The following is a 23,060-nucleotide window of genomic DNA, read 5'->3' as shown; positions in this document are numbered from 1 at the left end:
ATCTCAAAATAAAGGATGTTCTGCCCATAGTATCCTCATAAGTAAATAGAATAAGATGAAGACTTTCTTTAGGGAGCATATTTGTAATTTCTTTTTTTCTTTCTAAGGCAAACAGATGTGTGCTTGATTAAATTTGGTAGGTAATGCATTGCCATATGTTTGAGTATCAATTCAAAATTGTTTATTATCTGAAATAATTAGGCATGATCATTAAAAACATAGAAGAACATAAGATAAGAGAAAATGGGGTTTTAAGATGAAGCTTTCTTGATATTATTTCCTTTTCTTATTTTTCTTCACTCGTCCAAAAGGATGATAACACTCCTTATAGTATTAACAGTAAAGAGAAAAATGCTGACTGAGGTGTGACTTGCAAAAAAAAAAAAGAAAAATGGTAAAGTAAACATGCAAAAGCAAAAGAAAATGAGAAAGTGGATAGAGAGAGAGGAAAGAGAGAAAAATGGGAAGTTAGACATTCAGAAGAGATCTACAACCAAACAACAGAACTACAATAACACAAGGGAAATTGGGGAGAAGATTTTCAGAACAAGAGAAGTGCTTGAGTAAATAAGAAAAAAGTAGAATAAAAATAAAGGAGGAATGAAAGACGTTCTGAAGGAAAAAGAGAGACAGAGCTCAAAATGTTCACAATTTGAAAACAATAAAGCTAAAGTGAAGGAAAAGAAGAATGACAACAAATGCCTGCCAGAAAATACCAAAAGAAGATTCAAAGACACCAAACAAATTTAGAACATAGTTTTCTTAAAATGGAGTTATGTAAAAGTAGACACTAAAATTACAAATAGTAAAAATTCCTTCAGATAAAAATCAGGGTCATAAAAGTGAAATACTCCGGAGAAGAAAGAGAAGTCTAATTATCAGTCATTGGCACTTTTTAAAAAGTGCTTTTACCACATCATGAATGCATGTTGCCAAGCCATGAAGAGATAAGGGTGCTACTGGGTGTCCTCAAGTGGCATTTTTATGGAGTAACACAAAATAGAAGATGTTCCAGATTTACCAAAGGGTCAAGGAAACTAATTTTTTCTCTTTAGACTCAAGAAAGTTACATTTAAGGTTATTCAAGTGATAATATGATACAAATGAAACGGTAGCATGTATTTGAAGAATGAAAGATAAAAGAGAGAAAGCTTAAATTAAATATTGTTTTGAAGAGAAGAATGTAGACTTTGGGTAAACACACTTTAAAATGTTTTAGAGAGGCTCTTCTAAGAGGCAGTAAGAGTAGTGGTTAAGCATAATGATTACAAATCAGAGATCCTAGGTTTGAATCATGGTTCTGCCATTTACCAGTTGACTGATATTGAGCAGGAACCTTAAATACTCTGCCTCAGTTTATGCGTCTATAAAAGGGGGATTATGGGGGGCGGAGCAAGATGGCGGACGAATAACACCGCCAGACAGAGGGTCTCTGCAGAAAAGACCGATTCTAGCAGAAACTAGAGGAAAGAAGCAAGAAGACGAGCATACAGCGGACAAGGGCCGGAAGGAGGGGTACCTGAGACCCCGGGAGACTCCACGGGAGGAGGCTGCGGAGGAGAACTGGAGGCTGAGACCACTGGAGCAGCCCGGAGACCAGCGGCAAGGGTAGGTAGATTCGCTGTTTCCCCTCCCCTGCATTCCGGACTGCTGGTGGGCTCCCCAGCGGGTGGAGAGACCTGCGGACACCAGCCCAGAGATCGCCGCCGCCTGCCAACGGTGAGCCTGTAGCAGACGTGGCACCAGGTTCCCAACTTCCTCCGGGCACCTCCGTGTGCACAGACCCGAGCCGCGCGGCAGGCGCCATATTGCCTCCTCCCCCCCTCCGCCGACCCTACCCGCGGCTGCCCAGAGAGACAATACAGCCACCAGCCGGAGGCACCTCCAGGGAACGGGACCTTCCCGTTTGGGACCCCGCCCGCCCTCCCAGGTGCTGCTGGCACCGTGTTCCCAGGAAAACGGTGCCGACTCAGAGGCTGAGAGACATAGACCCAGCTTGGGCTCCCTGTGGGTGAATTAGGACCGGAAATCCTCTCCCTGGTGGGAATACAGTTTGAACTCTGGGACCCAGAGGTCGGACCTGCAGACCAGATCCCCTGCACCGAGGGCTAGCATTGCCCAGGGCACAGAAGGGTTATACGTGAACAGCCTACTGAGGTCTGTGTGCCTCCAGGGGCGGATCGGCTTCCTAGAGGGCAACCCTCCTCCCAGGAGGAGGCCGTGCGCCCAACCCAGGTGGCGTTCCTGTGCAGGGAACCTCCCCGCCGGCATCACAGTCCGGGGAGGCCTGGTAGCTTGTGGTCTGGCCTGCTGGCAGAGGCCCAGGAGTAGCTGCGGAGTTGGGGAGGGTGGAAAGAAGCGAGGCCTGCTGCAGACTGTGGGTCTCAGACAGCCCCACCCCCACACCCAGACTTTCTAGCTGAGCGGGACCATTCCAGCCCCGCCCTGACAGCAGAGAACAGAACTTTGACCCCTGCTAACGGCCTGAGGGCAGGCTTACCCAACCCAGCTCCGCCCAGAATGAGAGCTGATAACAGGACTCAAAATCAACACCATAGCCTGTTCCTCCAAGCAAACGCCACCTACTGACAGGGACGGCATTTTGCACAGCCTTTCCACAGCACCCACTGACTCAATATACAGGGAGTGGTCCAATTTCACCCACAGGCACCACCTAACGCCTCAGAAACTAAACAAGGTGTGTGAATACCCAAACAATAACCTAAGGAAAGAAACAACAACTGATCGACATGGGAAGAAATCAGCGAAAGAACTCAGGAAATATGAAGAACCAAACGGAAAACACACCCCCAAAGAGGAGCACCAGCCCCCTAGAAACGGACACCGACCAAAATCAGGCAACCAATATGACAGAAGAGGAATTTCGTATGTGGAACATAAGAACACTCACCCAGCTGCAACAACAACTCAACAACCAGCACCAAGAAACCACAAAAAATCTCCAGGATATGAGAAAAGAAATAGACACATTGAAGAAAAGTGTAACCGAACTCCTGGAAATGAAGAATCAATTCAAGGAACTACAAAATACAGTGGAAAGTCTCAAGAACAGGGTAGATGAAGCAGAAGAAAAAATCTCAGAGCTTGAAGATAACACCCTCCAATTAAATAAATCAATCACAGAAATAGAGCAGAGAAACAAGAGAAAAGAGCAAAGCCTACAAGAGCTGTGGGATTATGTGAAGAAACCTAATGTGAGGGTCATAGGGTTACAGGAAGGGGAAGAAGACAACACTCAAGGGTTGGACAAGCTGTTTGAAGATATAATAGAGGAAAATTTCCCAGGCCTTGCTCAAAATCTTGATATACAAGTTCAAGAAGCTCAGAGGACCCCTGGGAGATTCAACGCAAACAGGAAGACGTCACGACATGCAGTCATCAAACTGACCAAAGTATCAACTAAAGAGGCCCTTCTAAGAGCTGTAAGACAAAAGAAGCAAGTGACATACAAGGGAAAGCCAATTCGAATAACATCAGACTTCTCTAATGAGACTTTACAAGCAAGGAGAGACTGGGGCCCCATTCTCACTCTTTTGAAACAAAACAATGCCCAGCCTAGAATATTATTCCCTGCAAAACTAAGCTTCGTATATGAAGGAGAAATAAAAACATTCTCAGACAAGCAAAGGCTCAGAGAATTCACCAAGACAAGACCAGCCCTACAAGAAGTACTTAAAACAGCGTTATGCACGGAACATCATAATAATAACCCACGAATATAAAAACAACCAAAACCCAAAGATATTAAAGGCCAGATATTACAATGGCTCAAGACAGAAATCATAGCAACAACATCCAACCCAACAGAATGATCAGTAATCTACCTTACCTATCAGTTCTCTCAATAAATGTGAATGGCTTAAACTCTCCACTCAAGAGACATAGGCTGGCTGAATGGATAAGAAAATACAGGCCAAGTATATGCTGTCTTCAGGAAACACATCTAACCTGCAAGGATGCATATAGACTAAAAATAAAAGGGTGGAGATCAATATTCCAAGCAAATAGAAGCCAAAAGAAGGCTGGTGTGGCAGTTCTAATTTCAGACGATTTAGTTTTTAAACCAACAAAAGTAGTAAAAGACAAAGAGGGTCATTATATAATGGTGAAGGGCACAGTCCAACAAGAAGAGATAACAATTTTAAATATATATGCACCCAACTTAGGTGCACCCAGATTCATAAAGCAAACCTTACTGGAGCTAAGCAAATGGATTAATAGCAACTCCATAATCGCCGGAGATTTCAACACCCCACTGACGGCACGAGACAGATCCTCCAAACAGAAAATTAATAAAGAAATAATGGACTTAAACAAAACTCTAGAACAATTGGGTCTGACAGACATCTACAGAACATTCTACCCAAAATCCACTGAATATACGTTCTTCTCATCAGCTCACGGGACATTCTCTAATATTGACCATATCCTAGGACACAAAGAAAATCTCAAGAAATTTAAAAAAATAGAAATCATACCATGTACCTTCTCAGATCACAGTGGAATAAAACTAGAAATCAACCCTAACAGAAACTCACATTTCTACACAAAAACGTGGAAATTAAACAACCTCCTACTAAATGATTACTTCGTAAATGAAGAAATCAAGACAGAAATAAAAAACTTCTATGAAGAAAACGACAATGGAGAGACAAGTTATCAACTCCTCTGGGACACAGCTAAGGCAGTTCTGAGAGGAAAGTTTATCTCCATAAATGCCTATAACCAAAAGACAAGAAGATCACAAATAGACAATTTAATGAAACGACTCAAAGAGCTGGAAAAAGAAGAACAGACCAACCCCAAACCCAGCAGAAGAAGTGAAATCAACAAGATCAAATCAGAACTAAACGAAATTGAAAACAGGAAAGCTATTCAGGAGATTAATAAAACAAAAAGTTGGTTCTTTGAAAAAATAAACAAAATTGACACACCATTGGCTAAGCTAACGAAAAGCAGAAAAGAGAAATCTCTAATAAGCTCCATCAGGAATAAAAAAGGAGATATCACAACTGATCCCAAAGAGATACAAGATACAATTTATGAATACTACAAAAATCTTTATGCACACAAACTGGAAAATGTGGAGGAAATGGACAAATTTCTAGAAACACACAGCCTCCCTAGGCTCAACCAGGAAGAAATAGATTCCCTGAACAGACCAATCTCAACAGCTGAAATAGAAACAGCAATTAAAAATCTCCCTAAAAAGAAAAGTCCCGGTCCAGATGGCTTCACACCCGAATTTTACCATACTTACAAAGAAGAACTAGTACCTATCTTGCAGAAACTATTCCACAACATCGAGAAGAACGGAAACCTCCCCGACACCTTTTATGAAGCGAATATTACTCTGATACCAAAACCAGGAAAGGATGCAACAAAAAAAGAAAACTACAGACCAATATCCCTAATGAATATAGATGCAAAAATTTTCAACAAAATCTTAGCTAACCGAATCCAGACACTTATCAAAAAAATAATCCACCACGACCAAGTGGGCTTCATCCCAGGGATGCAGGGATGGTTCAACATACGTAAATCTATAAATGCAATTCACCACATCAACAGAAGCAAAAACAAAGACCACATGATTCTTTCAATAGATGCAGAAAAAGCTTTTGACAAAATTCAACACCCTTTCATGATACGAACACTTAAGAAAATAGGCATAGAAGGGACATACCTAAAAATGATACAAGCCATATATGACAGACCCATAGCCAACATCATACTGAATGGGGAAAGATTGAAATCATTCCCACTTAGAACTGGAACCAGACAAGGCTGCCCACTATCTCCACTTCTGTTCAACATGGTGCTGGAAGTCTTGGCTACAGCAATCAGACAGGAAAATGGAATCAAAGGTATCCAAATAGGGGCAGAAGAGATCAAACTTTCACTGTTTGCTGATGATATGATATTGTATCTAGAAAACCCCAAGGATTCAACCAAGAAACTCCTGGAACTGATCAATGAATTTAGTAAAGTCTCAGGATACAAAATCAATACACAGAAATCAGAGGCATTCATATACGCCAACAACAATCTAATTGAGAACCAAATCAAAGACTCAATTCCCTTCACAATAGCAACAAAGAAATTAAAGTACCTAGGAATATATTTAACCAAAGAGGTAAAAGACCTCTACAGGGAGAACTATGAAACACTGAGGAAGGAAATAGCAGAGGATGTAAACAGATGGAAATCCATACCATGCTCGTGGATCGGCAGACTCAATATCATCAAAATGTCTATACTACCCAAACTGATCTACAGATTCAATGCAATACCTATTAAAATCCCATCAGCATTCTTCACAGATATAGAAAAAATAATTTTACGCTTCGTATGGAACCAAAGAAGACCCCGAATATCAAGAGCAATTCTAGGCAACAAAAACAAAATGGGAGGAATTAATATGCCAGATATCAAACTATACTACAAAGCTGTAGTAATTAAAACAATATGGTATTGGCACAAAAACAGGAATATTGACCAGTGGAACAGATGTGAGAATCCTGATATAAAACCATCCTCATATAGCCATCTCATCTTTGACAAAGCAGACAAAAACATACGCTGGGGAAAAGATTCTCTCTTCAATAAATGGTGCTGGGTAAACTGGATAGCCACCTGTAGAAGGCTAAAACAGGACCCACACCTTTCACCTCTCACAAAAATCAACTCACGCTGGATAACAGACTTAAACCTAAGATATGAAACTATTAGAACTCTAGAGGAAAAAGTTGGAAACACTCTCCTAGACATCGGCCTGGGCAAAGAGTTTATGAAGAAGTCCCCAAAGGCAATCACAGCAGCAACAAAAATAAATAAATGGGACATGATCAAGCTACAAAGCTTCTGCACAGCCAAAGAAATAGTCATGAAAGTAAACAGACAACCTACAGAATGGGAGAAAATTTTTGCATCCTATGCATCCGATAAGGGACTGATAACTAGAATATACTTAGAACTCACGAAAATTAGGAAGAAAAAATCAAATAACCCCATTAAAAAGTGGGCAAAAGACTTGAACAGAAATTTTTCTAAAGAAGACAGAAGAATGGCCAACAAACATATGAAGAAATGCTCAACATCTCTAATCATCAGGGAAATGCAAATCAAAACCACAATGAGGTATCACTTAACCCCAGTGAGAATGGCCTTTATCAAAAAATCTCCAAACAATAAATGCTGGCGTGGTTGCGGAGAGAGAGGAACACTCCTACACTGCTGGTGGGACTGCAAACTAGTTCAACCTCTGTGGAAAGCAATATGGAGATACCTTAAAGCGATACAACTGAATCTACCGTTTGATCCAGCAATCCCATTGCTGGGCATCTACCCAAATGATCCAGTGACACTCTACAAAAAAGACACCTGCACTCGAATGTTTATAGCAGCACAATTCATAATTGCAAGGCTGTGGAAACAGCCCAAGTGCCCATCAATCAAAGAATGGATTAATAAAATGTGGTATATGTATACCATGGAGTACTATTCAGCTCTAAGAAACAATGGTGATATAGCACATCTTATATTTTCCTGGTTAGAGCTGGAACCCATACTACTAAGTGAAGTATCCCAAGAATGGAAAAACAAGCACCAGATATATTCTCCAGAAAACTGGTATTAACTGACTAGCACCTAAGTGGACACATAGGTACTACAGTAATAGGGTATTGGGCAGGTGGGAGGGGGGAGGGGGGAGGGGGGAGGGGGGTGGGTATATACATACATAATGAGTGAGATGTGCACCATCTGGGGGATGGTCATGATGGAGACTCAGACTTTTGGGGGGAGGGGGGAAATGGGCATTTATTGAAACCTTAAAATCTGTACCCCCATAATATGCCAAAATAAAAAATAAAAAATAAAAAAAAAATAAAATAAAATAAAAGGGGGATTATAAATTTGCTCCAGTGATTAAATATGATATTAAATATAAATAACTTGATAGTGCTTGATACATAGTACTCAACCACTGCTACCATAGTTGCTGTAACAGATCAAATGTTTAAAAACCTTGGTAACAACTATAAGTAATAACTTTTATTAAGACTTTTAAAATATCTCAAATGTAATTATGTCTTAGTAAATACCCTGTAATTACATAATTAGATTAATTTAATTATAATGAAATTATCTTCTTTTGGAAATGTAGAAGTAGTCCATTTAGGACTTTTTCTTTTAAACATTCATACACAGTCAACTTTTGGGAGAGCAGTAAGACAAGGAAAATGAATGAATGACATTGTAATGACAGAAACAAAGTAAATACTCAAAAATAAAACTCCAGGGTCTCAGAGAATACAGTTAATTATTTGCGAAAGCACTTTTGGGTACAAATTGCTTCTTAATTCCATAAATGGTTTTGAAAGTGAGATCAGACTCTCACCTTCTAACTTCTAATGATAGGTAGAAATGTGTCTTTCTATTAAAAGGTTACTTAGGTCTACTAGAGTTAAAATACACTTGTTTCAGAAGTATATATTTTACTTTTAGTTCTTTGAGGTATCTCCATACTATTTTCCATAGAGGTTGTACTAGTTTGCAGCCAGTAATCCACTACTGAGTACGAATCCCTACCAACCCCATAACCTTACATGGGTCTAAAGATTACTGTATAATGGTGTTAGTGTTCCCAAAAATAATATACCACACTGAGGAGACAATGTATGAGGGCATAGTAGGGCGAAGAGTCACCAACCTAATTTTTGAAAGAAAAAGACAGCCCTTCACAGCCATAACCCTGGCTACTCTTTGGCTTAGGGACAATAGGAGCAGGAACTAGTATCTCTTCTCTGGCAATGCAGCAAAGAGGGTTTAATACTCTGAGGGCAGCTGTTGATGAAGATATTGCAAGGATAGAAGATTCAATTTCACACCTAGAAAAGTCACTAACCTCCCTATCCGAGGTAGTGCTCCAGAACCAGAGGGGGTTAGATCTAGTATTCCTCCAGTAAGGAGGACTATGTGCTGCCCTCAAAGAAGAATGTTGTTTCTATGCAGACCATACGGGAGTTGTTAGAGAATCTATAGCTAAGGTCAGGGAAGGGCTTGCCCGCCGCAAACGGGAATATGAACAGCAAGCAGGTTGGTTTGAGTCTTGGTTTAACAGTTCCCCATGGTTAACAACGCTACTATCCACCCTACTAGGCCCACTCATTATGCTAATCTTAGTCCTTACTTTCGCGCCATGTGTAATTAATAGACTAGTAGCTTTTGTGAAAGAACAGATAAACACTGTCCAGCTACTAGTATTGCAACAATATCAGCAGCTATGGTCAAGTGCTATAGAACTAGAGCACCTAAGAGACCTTGAGGACAAGCAGGAGTGCTCATCTGCTACCTAGAGAAAGGGGGCAATGTAGGGCAGAGGAATTTGTAGGACAGAGAAAGGGCAGAAGAATTTTTCCAATTGTTGGGAATTTACTTGGGTGGGGCAATGAGCTAACCACAAACTTTTGCTTCTGGTCATTGCTTGCTTGCTACACCGCTGTATGGGGAATTATGGGATGAGGTCATTGAAGCACGGGCGACTAGCCCATCAAGCAATAGAGGGCAACCAAGCCACCAATTATTTCAAAATGCAATAGTGGGCAACCAATCATTTTAAAGGTCAACACATGATCCTTGCGTAGTCAGCTTGTGCACAGCTTGTGCACCATGAGGATAAAAGGCATGCCGTTGTTCCGGTCGGGGTCCTTGCCTGCGAGAGTGGCCACTGTGTTGGCGCTCTGGGGCTTGGACCCTGGGTAGCCAGAAAATAAACCTCCTCTTGTGTGATTGCAAAAAAAAAGACATCTGCACTTGAATGTTTGTAGCAGCACAATTCACAATTGCATAGATGTGGAAACAACCCAACCGCCCATCAATACATAAGTGGATTAACAAAATGTGGTATATGTATACCATGAAGTGCTCCTCAGCCATAAAAAAAGATATGGTGAACTATCTCTTGTATTATCCTGGATGGAGCTGGAGCCCATTCTTCTAAGTGAAGTATCACAAGAATGAAAACAAACACCATGTGTACTCACCATTAAATTGGCACTAATGGATCAACACTTATGTGCACATATGGAAGTAACATTCATTGGAAATCAAGCAGGTGGGAAGGGGTAGTAGGGGGTGGGTAAATTCTCACCTAATGTGTTTGCTGTCTGGGGGATGGGCATGCTTATAGCTCTGACTCGGGCAGTGCAAAGGCAGTTTATGTAACCAAAGCATTTATACCCCCATAATATTCTGAAATTTAAAAATAAAAGAACTATACATCTTAAAATAAGTAAATAAACAAAATGTGTTTGATTTAAAAGTCAAAGTTCTAAATAATGAGATAGATGTGGAGGAATTCTGTGACTGCAAAAACATTTGTGGCTCTATGGATAAGAATTTAGCCTATCTATATGTCATGCTTCCCATCATAACAAAACTTCAAAGTGTAATATAAAAAATCCAACAATATAAATGTAGGGGTCTACTGTATAAACCATAATAGACACTAATAATTTAATAATGTAGATTAGATTTATAGTATAACAATCATCACTATTTCTCTATTTTCAAATGTATTAATTTCTACTCTTTTGAATTCTATTTCCTACTTTAAATTTTTCTTAAACTTATATTTTTATTCTTCATCTGGTACATTTAATTTAATGTTAAACAGATTGATTTTTACTTCTTATTTTTGTTAAGATTTTAAGACAATAAATTGTCCTTTGGTCACTTCTTTAGCTATATTCTATATGTCCTTATTCATATTATTTTCATTGTTATTAATTTCTATATGCTCTGAAATCTTGGCTTTGATTTCATATTTTTTAAAAATGTTTTTAATCTTCACTTGATTTTATCAATGGGAAATTCCCATTCTATCCAATCTTTTTATTCACCACGTTTATTTCAAAGGAGGACAATGTCATATACCACTCATACCGTGTCTGCCAGAGAAAGCGCTCTTCAGCTCTCACATGGATTCCATTCCTGTTTGCCTCGTTGAGTTAGTTGCTTCGAAAGGCCCAGCACAAGACTCACAGACTGACTTCCTAAGCCAGGCAGGCAATGAAAATGAGCAAAGCCTCACAGTTGAAGACTGTGTTAACTGGAGAGATCACACCTTATATACAAAGGTTAGCTGCTACTCAGCTATTGGCGGTATTTCCACGTGTGTGTTCAGCGTTGTCACATCTTTTGAAAACATAGCCAAATTTTAAGTGAAATCTTCCAATTTTTATATGTTGGTAACTATTTCAATTTGTTCAAAGAATGTAGAGTCTTCAAAAGAAAAAAAAATGTGTGTTAAATTTGACCAAAAGCTGCCCAGCTTCTTCTCTGGCCAAGGCTTCTGATATAGCAGGAGTTTGTTTAGAGTGACCAGCCAGGTGACATCTTTTTCTGTATGTTTATTCCTCACTGGGGATGATGAGAAACTGAATTTTTTATATTTTATATATATATATATATGTATTTTATTACCTCATATTATGGGGGTACATATATTGTTATGCTTACATATCTTGCCCCTGCCCTCCCTCCCCCACCCCGCTATGCCAGAGCTTCAAGCATGTCCAGCCTCTAGGTGGTGCCCACCACACCCACTATGTAAGTACATACCTTTCCCCACCTCCCCCGTTCCATCTGCCCACATCCCGAAAACAGATTTTTTATAGACGTTATGTTTACAATGTATATCTTTGCCTCTCTCTAAAAAGGGATAGAGGTAATCCCTTTCTCCCAACAAAAGAACAAAAGCATATATTTATAAGATTTTCTAAATATGAGGTATTATGAATGTGTATGATTTTTTACTTGCTATTTTTAGAAAAATTACTTTCTGAAAGTCATAACTGAAAATATTGCAGTTCGAAGTTTTCAGATATTGTTACTTTGTCAGATGATGAAAAAGTTTTCCAGGGAAGTATTTAATTCAGTGAAACTAAATATAATTTTAGAACAAAGAAGATACTAACACTGTATTCATTCTACCTCAACTGTTCTTTAAGCAATTTTAACTCTAAAGATGTTACATCATTAATTGACAATCCCTTTTCCAAGAAATTGAAGTAAACATGTCTACAATCTAAAGCAAGAATCAGCAAATATTTTAGTAATGGACTACATAGCAAATATTTTAGAGATCATATGATCTCTCTTGCAACTACTTCACTATGTCATTGTAGCATGGAAGCAACAAAAACAATATGTAAATGAATGACATGGCTATATTCCAATAAGATTTTTATATATTTACTAAAATTTAAATTTCACATAATTTTCAGGAGTCACAAAACATTCTTATTCTTTTGATTTTTCAGCCATTTAAAAATGTAAAACTACTCTTAGTTCATGGGTCCTACAAAAGCAAGTAGTGGTCCAGATTTAACTCATAGGCCATAGTTTGCTAACCTCTAATTTTAGAGTGCCCCATTGCAAGTATCAAGATAACATGAATACCAAATTGCTTATGAATTTTTAATAATTTAAAAGTGATATTTCCATATTATTAATAAAGTGGCTTACACAGCACAGAATCAGAACAGAAGAAAGGGGATTATTTAAAGGAATATTTGTCTAAATCCAGGTATATCTTCGGAAATTATCCACATCCCACAAACAAGTATGTTACATGGAAACTGCTAATTAAATATCTGCTTACCCACTTGTGAAATTTTCTCATTTCACAAATCCACAATCAAGCAGAGAGCTTGATTATCCCAATGGGGATAAGTAGTATTCCTAATAGTTTTTCCAGCTTTAAGTTTGGCCAATTGTCCCTAAAAATGATTTTTCTGGCTATCTTATCTCCTAGTAACATAGCAAGGCAGATAAAATTCAAGAGTTGTAAGACCAGTCCCTATCACATGAGCAACACCAAAGGTGGATATATTAGTAGGTATATTTTTCTTGATCTTAACTTTTAAACCTATTCCAAGGAGAAGCGGAAATAATTTGTTTGTCAAATGTACTGGTGGGTTTCTTTTTTCAATTTCCTAAGGAAACATTCATTATCCCTTACTTTCTTTTAGGAATTAAAAATTGCATAGCAAGTGTATTTATTTCATACAATTCTTAATGGCTGTTTGTATTACCAAGACTTAAGAAAGCCATTTATTGTATATTCTTCTTGTGTGAACAGCTCTATCTTATGTGATACATAAGATATTTTTCTTTTGCAAAGGAGTTGCATCCAGAATAAATAAGCTTCTGGGAGGAATGTGAGGAGGGCTGAAATTACCTAACAGAATAAAGAATGATACCTTAATCATTTTCTTTCACAGATGTTATATACTACATCTGAAAATATGTAGTAATTTGTAGGTATATTTTTGAAAATATGCAACAATGAGACTATCAACCCAAAAGATCTTTTGTATTAAATAAATGTCTCCTGGGCTAATGAAATGCAGGGCCTGGATTCAGCATTTCATAGAGCTATTTAAGGTCTTCAGAAATATATAAGGGAGAGAGTTAAGCCCACCTCCTGTCTTTGAAAGCAGCAATGGATTGATGTCTACTATGTTTCAGAAAAGAGTAATCGTACCAGCCCCATAGAAATGTGTGAAGTAAATTATGTCTTAATTGATGTTATGTTATATTGAAATCCTGAAATGAAGGTATGATTAAATACTTCTAAAGTATGGAAAAAAATTATTTAGGAAGGATCAATTTTTGTGTCAATTGTTCTTAATATTGCCAGCTATTTTATTAAAATCCAGGAGGAGTCCTTCCTTGGGGAATTTATTGATTTTTATGAAATATTTATAACTAGGCATCTTTCTAGAGTCTTACTCAAGATAAATCCCATTAGATTTCATGTCCAGGAACTAGGAGCCAAAAGAAGTCATCATGGTATTTGTTGGTGGAGGTGACGATGGTAGGGTATGTGTGTGTGTGTGTGTGTGTGTGTGTGTGTGTGTGTGTGTGTGTGTGTTTTGTGTTTTGCCTTCATGGCCATTTGTTTATAGACATTCAAATTATACAGAGGAGGCACCCCAAATGAAAAAATTTTTATGAGAAACAAAATGTTGCAATTCTTCACACATCCCTATAAATTTCTACCCAATCGTCATTGATCATCACTCCTTGAATTAATTAAGATTAATCGGCTATAAATATGTAAATATTGTTAATAATATTATTTAACTCACATTTAAACCTGTCAGCCTTAAGAAAATCTTAAAAAGACTATCTCTGTCACGAAATCCCCATGAGGTAGCATTCTACTAATTATTTTTTAAGAAACAGGCTCTTTTTTAACTTTCACATTCCTTTGTAATTACTTATACTTGTCATTTCAGTAATATTTTCTAGAATTTCACATGAGACCTGAAACTTACCAGTTTTGTTTTATCCAGTATTGCTATATTTCCCCACCACATGCAAACACACACTATTTGGAATAATTAAGATAAACTAAAGCTAAGCCATATTATAAAGAACTATAATAAACCCAGCTCCCATCTATTTGCCATCAAGCCTTCAAACAGAATATTTAGACATTATTAAACTGACAGAATTCAACTAGAAAGTTTATTTTGTGAATACTAAGTCATTGCAAGGGAGAAAGCCCTGGAGTAGAAATCAAGAGGAAAGCTTGTAGTGCTGGCTCTGACACTAATTAGCTGTATAGTCTCAGTAAGTCTCAAATTTTTTTCCTTCTTCTGTAAGGTGGGATTAACAAGGTCTGTTCACTTGATAGTTATTTGCATTTTAAAGAAGTTAATGCACAGGGAAATCTTTTGAAATTTATAAAATATTCTAAAATTGTATGCTCTATTATTACATCAATTCTGCTTAGATTTACGTATGTGTTCATCTTCTATTATATTCAAATTTCAGTTTCACTTTCAGTTATAATTAGAGTTACAATAATGCCAACCAATGCATGTGGGATAGAGGGAAGATTATGGCCATAGAACAGACAAAATGAATCTGATAATTTGGACAAATCTAGATTCCTTCCACCTGCTCCACAGCTTCAGCCTGTGTGTGTGTGTGTGTGTGTGTGTGTGTGTGTGTGTGTGTGTGTGTGATCTTTATGTTGGGAGATGTACACTGAGAAATTATAGCACAAAGATCTACTTAACTTGCTGGAGCATATACCCAGGAAAAGGTACTAGATCAAGGTCATAAAGTATTATGATTCATTTAGTTCACAACCATGTAACCAACTTAATCACAGCAACCAGAAGCAATTCATTAGGAGATATATGATGTATTTTCTGGTGATGTGCCTGGTTATTATAAATTGCCATTTAAAAAAAAATAGACTTCCTAACCAAAACAAGTCATTTAGTAGTCCAATACACACCACCACATTCAACAAAATACATGACAATGACAATACATGCTGCTAGTGAACTATAATTCTATAAGGATGGTAATATCAAAAATAGTAATGGTATTGTAGTTATAAATATTTACTCATGTAATACTGATTTTGCATTCAATCCTGGTTTGTAAATGAATAACAATCTGTGTATGGGTAAAAGACTAATGTTTAAGATGAAAATCTCCTCCTAAGACTGAAATATGAGAAACAGACTTCAGAATTTAAAAATATATATATCACTACATTAGCAATATCATCAAAGTGTTCTTTCCTAATATTTACAATCCATCCACAGTTGCTTCCAAGAATATACAATACTAAATAAAATCGGTGATCAATAAGTCTTCTCCCATTGAATCATATGTTAAATCTGCTCCTACCCAGGTTAGAACCCATAATGATTCCTAAAGTGACCTACTAATATGGGCTGCTCATATTTATAGTCATCAGTGTATTTTATTTAATAAAAAAAAACTCTTAACATCTTTTGACTAATCAGAAAGAAAGTGATTTATGTATACCAGCATCAGGTACTTATTAGTTACCCACTCACTATGTCTAGAGCCTTAGAGAATTCAGAGAGAGCAAAACTTGGATATTTTTCTCCAGTAAAATGGAATCTAAGAGGAAGACAATACACAAGAATATTACCTCTGACATAGTCCCAAAAGGGTTATCCACAGACAGCTATATATTACCAGCAAATATTTTACAGTTGCACAACTATAAAGGGAAAGAAAAAAATAATGTGTCCCATTAGAGGAATTTTATGTTTTAATATAATCAACTTTTACATCTCACAAAAAGTATTCATTTGGTTGTTTGTAGCAGTGGCTTTATTGTGATCCATCGGCGTTACTCTCAGCCTGGGTGACCAGATGCCTGGGTTAGGAGAAATTCACCTTTCTTGCCTAACTACCTAGAACATTTAAACTAGGAACCACATTGCTGTTTGTGTGATCAGAAATCAGTTTACTGTTCACCATTTCCTATGTGTAATCACTGTTTATTTTAATGTAAATATCTTAAAAGTAAAATCTGTGTCTTTTGGGTATATATTCCTAGTCTAGCCTTGCCCTAAGCACATTGAAGCCATATACTATAATAAATATTTACTGATTGTTGAATGACAGAAGCAAACTTAGTATAATCTACCCAGTAATATTTATGTAACACTCAGTAGTTTAAGAAGAATGAAATCCTGCCACAGGCTCGTTAATATGTATCAATATTAGTAACTCTGACAAAAATAACAGCATTATTTTTTACCCAACACTAATTCAGAGGTCTGAAAAAGTACCCAAATTATTTCGAGTACTAATTTATAAACTAAGAATTTTTTTTGATTCAGGATATTATGGGGATACAAACATTGTGGTTACATGAAATGCATTTGCTTCACTCAAGCCAGGGCCACAAGCTGTCCTTCCCTGGTTCAGTGGCCCCTGTCTCCATTACCTGTGGATTTACCCACTCCACCCACTCTACCCTCCACCCCTCTAACCCCCTACCTGACTGGCACCCAGTGAGTGTTACTACTGTGTGAGCACCTCAGTGTTGATCAATTTATAAACTAAGAATTAGTCCCATTAAGGAAATTTCATTTTGACCATATTTTCTTTTTTAAATTATAAATATTTAATATATTAGGGAAACAAAAGCTGCCAAGATGTGTTTGTACATAATGCTTATTTAAATAATAAACACTAATAGAGCAAATGCAGTAGTACCTCAGGCATAATTGTCAGGATATTTATAAAAGCTCATCAAATTTAAATGATAATTATAGTATTGTTTCAAAGTGTAGATACAGCATCCCTGATAAAGATACATGTTTTAAATGGTGACAGCTATTACTTACTATAGATATAAATTTATAATGTCTCATTTATTTTCAAAGCAATAGAAAATGTCTGTCTTTTTAAAGGGTCTCTCTCATCTCTCACTCATTTTCAATTTAAGAAATAAAAGAGACTTTTACTGCAGGCAAAAGCAAAGACTAGTAATTAAATTTAGGTAACATTTAGAGATTTCAATTTTTTTTTCAAATTTATTTAGCCAGTTCTCTTCCTTTTTTACTTTACTCATGAAAAGCAAATTAACGCAAACATATGTAGTGGGGCAAATGTCTCTTCATAAATACAAGCATCCCTGATTTACTAGCAATCTTCTTATTACTAACCAATTTTACATTTTTTAGCACCTGAGTGCTTTGCACTGACTTTGTCATCCCTTTTATATATTTTCTTATACATGTTTAAGAAATGAAGCATCTTAACACTTTTATATAAAATTTTAAAGAACTAGTCATAGTCAATATATTTTAAGATTATATTGCCAAAGAAATGGTAATCTTTTTTTACAGTAAAGGGAAAAATAATATTTATCTATATATTACCAAAATAATCATTTGAAATTGAACAAAATTTTATTTCATTAGCATTTTTAAATGATTTCTAAATATAAAGTTGTTCAACTTAAAATAGCAAGATGTGGATAACACTAGATATATTATCATGTACTTGGGATGGTTTCAAAATGGTTCCACTTAACAGCAAGTGTGTTAGCTAAATGAAATGGAAATTATGTACTGGTTTTGTTTCCAAAGAAAGGACAGAGGGAAAACACCATTTGAACACTGCCCTCTTTCTAGCTGTCTATAAGGCTTTCACTTAAATTATCTAATTTAAATATCATCAAGCCCCTACCCAAAAATATTAGAATAATTATACATATTTTATCACAAATGATAAAACTATTATTCCAAGAGACCACATCATTTCCTTCAGTAATTTTATTGTTCTGCTGTTATTTATATAGCAATTTTTCCCAACAAATTTAATATATCTCATTAGGGTACATAAATATGACAAGCTAACTTAAATTTAGAGTAAGAGAGATTGAGGCATAGTAACGCTAAATGACGTTGTGTTTAACTTCCCCAGATAAATTGTGAGTTTATTTAAAATATAGTCATTTTTATGACATATAATACCCACAAGTTAAAAACAAGCATTTGCTTAGGAATTACTTTTTTTGTATGTAACCTCATGTTACAATTACTGTCACTTGGGGAGTTTCATAAAACTGATTCTAAAAACTCATGCAGCCTTATGATATTTTATTTTCCTGGGACAAAGAGTAGATGGTGCATAAGCAATTCATTGGTTGATGGAGAAAGAAGAAGCTTTTCCTTTAGGAGAATATTAATATTTTTGAAAATAATATTTTTGAAAAATATTTATTGCCTTAAGTAATGGTCACAATATCATGTTAAGTGAAGAAAATATATATTTATGTAAAAACTTATATTCTCATATAGTTACTATATTTAAGTTTTTCCATAAATTCCTTTCTGGCTCTAGCATATATATGCTTCTAATTTGTTACTAATAAGAGTAAAAGTAATATCATTAATTAACCAGTAAATTGTATCATACCTCTTTCTACCAGCAGCCATCAAATGCTAAGTAACATTTGAATAATATTATTAAAATATCGAAATATATTAAGACAAGATAACCACCCTTAAAAATTATCTTTCAAGTATAAGTCCTCCGTACTTTTTATTTCACCAATATGATAAAGTTGACAATTAACCTATTGTCATAAGATTTAAATTCCAATTTGCCATAATATTATGTGAACCTAAAATGCATGAAGTGCATTCCTTCTTAAGGTAATGCATATATGCAAAGCTAAAAATAGAAATTGAAGTGTTGTATGAAATACACCTTCTTCTATTCATTACCATTTTCCTGACAGGTCAACTAGCCTCAGGCTAAAATAATTCATTTCAGGTAACCAATGTAATAATTTCCAGTTTCCAGTATTCTAGTAAAAAGAATCATAACAGATTCCAGAAAACAGAAAATACTACCTTCAAACATTTTGGTAACCCACAATGATATAAGCCAGTCTTTTTATTAATGCTGTAAAGTTTAATGACACATCCACTCATAATTGTGTTTTGTTTTGTTTTGTTTTTTATGCAGGATTACATTAGATGGCTTCCATGTCTTTCTCAACTTAACTTTTATCCTTCTACCACAGTTCATTAGGCAGAGAAGAGGGAAAGAGGAAACACAAATTAAATATTTTCAATGTTGACCCTTTAGGCAAGAGAGACATCTATGATTCCTAGAGAATTATCCGGACTCTGAAGGTCAGGAGGAGTTCTTTCTAATTTGTTTTCCATTCTACAGTATATTTAACATTTCCTGGGGTCCTTGATATTCTTCATTGGATAAATACTATAGAACTTTTGTCTAATTACATACTCAAGGCAGAAAAGTTAGCAAACACAAAAAAGTGCCAAAAACAAACCACTACTGTAAAAATTTCATGTATGTTTCTTTTTTTACTATGAAGGTAAATACATATTTATTTTTTATATTATTATGTATTATACATAACAACTTTTAGCATTTTTCAACTCTGGCAATGTATTCTTAAACAAAATTTTAATAGCTAAATATTATTTCATCACATGGGTGTATTGTAATTTACTAAATAAATTTGAGGTTATATCCATTTTATTTTTGCTATTAAAAATAAAGCTGCAGTGTGCCCCCTTATAGATATATATTTGCACACATCTGAATTTCTGGTAAATTCCAAAAATTTTAATATTTAATCAGAGGATAAAACATTTTTAATATGATTGTCAAAACACAATTTTGTATAGTTCCATCATTTTCTGCTCCATATAGCAATGTGAGAATATTCATTTCCAAGGAGCCTATCAAACAACATTTTTTCTTTACCTTTGTTGAAGTAAAAATTTCAACTCATGAAGTCATTTCAGAAACTGAAAGCATGAAAAAATTATTCTCCATTATAAAAAACACTAAAAGAACTTCTATAGGCAAAAGGAAAGTGATATCAGATAGAAACCTGAGCACATATATTCACCAGCAAACTGGTATTAACTGAGTAGCACCTAAGTGGACACATAGGTACTACAGTAATAGGGTATTGGGCAGGGGGGGTATATACATACATAATGAGTGAGATGTGCACCATCTGGGGGATGGTCATGCTGGAAACTCAGACTTGTGGGGGTGGAAGGGCATTTATTGAAATCTTAAAATCTGTACCCCCATAATATGCTGAAATTAAAAAAATGTGGTATATGTATACCATGGAGTACTATTCAGCTCTAAGAAACAACGGTGATATAGCACATCTTATATTTTCATGGTTAGAGCTGGAACCCATACTACTAAGTGATGTATCCCAAGAATGGAAAAACAAGAACCACATAGAACCACAAGAACCACCAGCAAACTGGTATTAAATGAGCAGCACCTAAGTGGACACATAGGTACTACAGTAATAGGGTATTGGGCAGGGGGGCGGGGGGTGGGTATGTACATACATAATGAGTGAGATGTGCAGTGTCTGGGGGATGGTCATGCTGGAGACTCAGACTTGTGAGGAAGGGGGGAAAGGGCATTTATTGATACCTTAAAATCTGTACCCCCATCATATGCCGAAACAAAAAAAAAAAAAAAGAAAGATATTGTAGACAATGTGCACAGATGGAAATCCCTACCATGTTCACAGATAGGTAGAATCAATATTGTTAAAATGTTCATTCTACTTAAAGTGATCTACAAAATTAATGCAATACCTATCAAAATTCCACTATCATTCTTTTCAGATTTAGGAAAAATAATTCTATGCTTCTTCTGGAACCAGAGAAGACCTCGTATAGCCAAAGAATCTTAAGCAAAAGGAAAAAATTGGGAAGCATCAGTCTGCAAGACTTCAATCTTTACTATAAGGCTATAGTAACCAAAACAGCATGGTACTTGCACAAGAATAGAGATATAGACCTTGGGAATAGGATGGAGATTCCAGATATAAAACCATCCTCATATTGTCATCTAATCTTTGACAAAGCAGAAAAAAGTATACTTTGGGGAAAAGAATCTCTATTCAGTAAGTGATGCTGGGAAAACTGGATATCCACATGCAGAAGATTGAAACTGGATTCCCGCTTCTCACCTCACACAAAAATCAACTCTCATTGTATAACAGACTTAAACCTAAGGCATGAAACCTTAAGAATTCTGGAAGAAAATGTTGGAAAAATTCTTTTAGACATTGGCCTAGGTAAAGAATTTATGAAGAAGACCCCCCAAAGCAATCACAGCAGCAATGAAAATATACAAATAGGGCCTAATCAAATTAAAAATCTTCTACACAGCCAAGGAAACTGTCTTAGAGTGAATAGATAGCCTACAGAATGAGAGAAAATATTTGTTTTCTATACAACCAATAAAGGGCTGACAACAAGAACATTTATAGACTTAAGAAAATCAACAAGAAAAAAATCAACCCCATCAAAAATGGGCAAAGAAAATGAACAGAAACTTTTCAAAAGAAGACAGACTAATGGCAAGCAAACATATAAAAAAGTGCTCAACATCTCTAGTCATTAGGGAAATGTAAATCAAAACTACAATTAGATATCACCTAACTCCAGTGAGAATGGCCTCTAACAAAAGTCCCAAAATAACAAATGCTTGCATGGATGTGGAGAGATTGAAACAGTCTTACACTGCTGGTGGCACTGCAAATTAGTACAACCCCTGTGGAAAGTAATTTGGAGATATCTCAAAGAGCTAGAAATAGAAATACCATTTGATTTAGCAATCCCACTACTACGCATCTATCCAAGGAAAAAAAAGACATTCTGTAATAAAGACTTCTGCACTCAAATATTTATAGCAGCACAATTCACAATAAGAAAGATGTGGAACAACCCAAATACCCATCAATATATGAATGGATTAATAAAATGTGGTATATGTATACCGTGGAATACTACTTAACTACAAAAGCAATAGCATCTCTTATATTATTCTGGATAGAGATTGATCCCATCCTTCGAAGTGAGGGATCAGAAGGATGGAATAGTATGCACCACATGTAGTTGCCATCAAACTGGTATTAATTGATCAAGACTAAGATGCTCATATGGTAGTAATACTCACTGGGTGCCAGTCAGATCGGGGATGTGGAGGTGGGGGTAGAGGGGAGGGGTGGGTAAACCCACAGCTAAAAGAGATGGGGAACACTGTATGTGGGAAGGACACACTTGTGGCCCTGGCTTGAGCAAGGTAAATGCATTTCATGTAACCAAAATTTTTGTACTCTCATAATATCCTGAATTTAAATAAATAAATAATAGAAAATCAGCATCCCAAAGTTGATCTATAAATTCAATGTAATCCCAATCAAAATTCTCTCATGTCTTTTTCTAGAAATTGACAAGAGTATTTTAAAATGTGTTTGGGAAAGCAAGGGACCAACTAAAACTAAAACTATCTTGAAAAAGAACAAAGTTGAAGATTTAGCCTATGACTTCAGAACTTCTTGTAAAGCTACAGTAATCAAGACAGTATGGTAATAGTGAAAAGGTAACACAGATAGATCAATGGAATACAATAACATGTTCAAAAACTGACCCCACTTATACACTAAAGTGGTTTATGACAATGACACAAGAGAAATTCAACCATGAAAGGAAAATCTCTTCCAATAATGTCCTGGAATAACTTAATATGCATATGGGGGGGGGAGGGAAGAAGCCAATTAAATAAGTATGCATCAAAATAGAATAAATAGGGGAATAAAATAATAGAGGTGTGTCAAGCCTGTGATTATTTAAAACACAAATTAATTT

This window comes from Microcebus murinus, chromosome 9 (genome assembly GCF_040939455.1).
Source record: "Microcebus murinus isolate Inina chromosome 9, M.murinus_Inina_mat1.0, whole genome shotgun sequence".
Lineage (NCBI taxonomy): Eukaryota > Metazoa > Chordata > Mammalia > Primates > Cheirogaleidae > Microcebus > Microcebus murinus.
This window is presented reverse-complemented; position numbering follows the sequence as displayed.